The sequence below is a fragment of the Aplysia californica genome, unplaced genomic scaffold, assembly GCF_000002075.1.
Source record: "Aplysia californica isolate F4 #8 unplaced genomic scaffold, AplCal3.0 scaffold00606, whole genome shotgun sequence".
Taxonomy (NCBI): domain Eukaryota; kingdom Metazoa; phylum Mollusca; class Gastropoda; order Aplysiida; family Aplysiidae; genus Aplysia; species Aplysia californica.
In genome coordinates, this window is record NW_004797876.1 from 16,613 (window position 1) to 19,347 (window position 2,735).

Sequence of the window (2,735 nt, forward strand, 5' to 3'; positions counted from 1 at the left end):
TCTTCTTCTTCTTCTTCTTCTTCTTCTTCTTCTTCTTCTTCTTCTTCTTCTTCGTCTTCTTCTTCGTCTTCTTTTTCTTCTATTGACTAATTAACTACACTTCAGCTGTACCATTGACATAACTTAGACTGTCAATTAGGAGGGGGGCTTCGACCCTCCCAGTCAGGGTCACCCCGCAGGGAGACAGATACATTCCAGCTGAAATACCGAGATATTCCAGAAAGCGTCTCCCGACTCGCGAATCGAACTCGGGTCTTTTGCGGTGGATGGCGAAGTTCCTAACCAGTGCACTACAGTCACCAACACCAGCAATGAGTAATAATGTTATACAGGCAACCCTGTGTAAGACGGCCACACATTGTTGAGGAGAAAAGTGACCGTATAAGACAGGTGGCCGTCATACGCAGGACCGATCAAAATGAAGAAAACAAACCATTTACTTCTATGGTCCTAACTGGAGGTGGTTGCAGGCTTAGGACTGCCATGATCCTAATTACAAGGAACAAGCTAGCCGAATTTAATGAAGACTAGACGGCGAGGCTAGCCGTACTTGATAATGATGACCAGACTGACAAACAGCAAAAAATACTGAATTGAAGATATCTAAATAAAATTTTAGTTTGCAATACCTAAAGTATTTGTATTTGAGACGAAACGAAAAGGTGCCTTACTGACATGTATGTATTTTAAACCTGAATAATTACTAATGAAGTCTGTGTACCTAACACGTTTCGGTCGATAGGGCCTAACCTAAGTACGGCTAGCCACTTCGTACTTACAATGTCTTGTTGTTTTGTTGGGGATTTTTCAAGGGAAGACGAGAGTAAGGTCATTGTGGGATTTTGTTGTTGCTAGTGGTATTTATTCTTAATGGTTTCGTGCAAGGTAAAAACAAAACGAAATGTGTTAGAGGAAGAAGAAGACCGAGTGCCATCATAGTAAAACAAACAAATATAGTTCATCGCCACCACTCGGCAAACGAGCGACTCCTCTGATGCGAGCTATTAAATTTGTGTCCATGATTGTTGAGGACTGGGTTTACGGACTTAGTTGTGGGTGGAGCCTATACTACTTACAGGTTATGACGAATCACACGCTTCCCTCAACAGCAGCAAAAAATGTATTGTTGCCAATATTACAAGGGTCGACTTGGGTAAACAGTGGGAGTGATGTAAGCAACATGCTCATTACTCATTGGAGGGGCTAACAATAAGGACAGGGGAATGGATTCTGATCTCTCGAAGTCCAACCCCTCGTCCATGTCGTGGGAGATGGAAAAGGACAAAGTAGGAGATGGCTGAGTTCGGGTGAAGTACGGTGTGACTTTACGTGAAGGCCGACCGTCACCCCGAAACTTTGTTGGCTAGTGGTGCTCTGGTGAAACTGCGACTGGTTTGGCAGGCCGGCAGTGGATATTAATATTGCTCTAGAAAATAAAAGGAGACTCAAACGGACTGATCAAAACAGAAAACGACCTGGCGAGGTATACGGACAATGAGCGAGAAAAGAATAGATTATGACTGCTCGGCCACGGCGTCGGGGACCAGCATTTATAACAAAGCGTCGGGCAATGAGAGTTTGTCTGGTTGTCTAAAAAAAAGTTTTTCGGCTGAAAGTTGATACAAGTGAAATTATAATGTAGAAGAAACGTAAGTGAGTATCTTATAATGGAAAGTCATCGTTTGTACAGGTGACCGTCATGTCAGGTTTGGCTGTATCACGTATGAGTCTGAAAAATTTTTAAAACACGGTCCGAATTTGTTAATTTTGAACTAACTTGTAAAATGTAGAAACTAACTGCACGAGAGTCCTTTCAGAGAAATCAAAAAGAATATTAAGCCGTGTGTTTTTTTAGGGTTTTTTTTGTTTTGTTTCTTCGATCGTGATGAACTATTTTCTTCCCCAAAACAGCCGGTACTATAATCTGTTTTGTGTGTGTCTGTGTGGCTCTCAAAATTTCCCAATTCCGCGACAGACATGATCTTGGGGGTCAGACAGAAGCTATAAGCCACCACCTCCTTCCCGCTCAGACCAGGACTGGTGCGGGCAGAGCGAGTTACTGAAATGTGTCTGCCACAAGGCCGCGGCTAACCCTGTTATGGGCTGTTTTCTTTCCACTGCCCAGATCGGTATTAATGGCACCCCATCATTCTCAGCTCTGCTTTTGGAATTGTAGATGAACAAGATCGGTCCTGACATTAAAATGTCCGTGGTAATGGCGGTGACTCGCTGATCGGCGTCTGTGCTGGAACAGTTAGGGCGTGTCACCGCAGCACTCAGGAGATCCTAGTTCAATTTCCGAGGGGGGGGGAGGGATTTTTATCGAATATTTCTCTCTGTCTTTCTGTAAGGATGTTGTATCCCTCTCAACCTGGGTTGGTCCTGACAGACAGGGTCGAAGCCCGCCTTTATAATTACGTATCGAAATTGTGTCGGTCGCTGGTAGCGTAAAAAAGCTACATTACAAAAGCGGTGTCGGTGTCTTCCATTTGCGACCTCAGTGCTTTCTTGTCGTATCTGAGAATAGACCAAGTTGTAACTGCATCAAGTCGTATCTGCACCAAGTCGTAACTGCATCAAGTCGTATCTGCACCAAGTCGTAACTGCATCAAGTCGTATCTGCACCAAGTTGTTTTGGGAAAACGCGTGACTTTTCCCTCTGAAAAGGCCTGCTGATAGATTTACCAACGTTATGAACTATTGATCAGGGAAATGTAGCTTTTTCTAAAAGCATC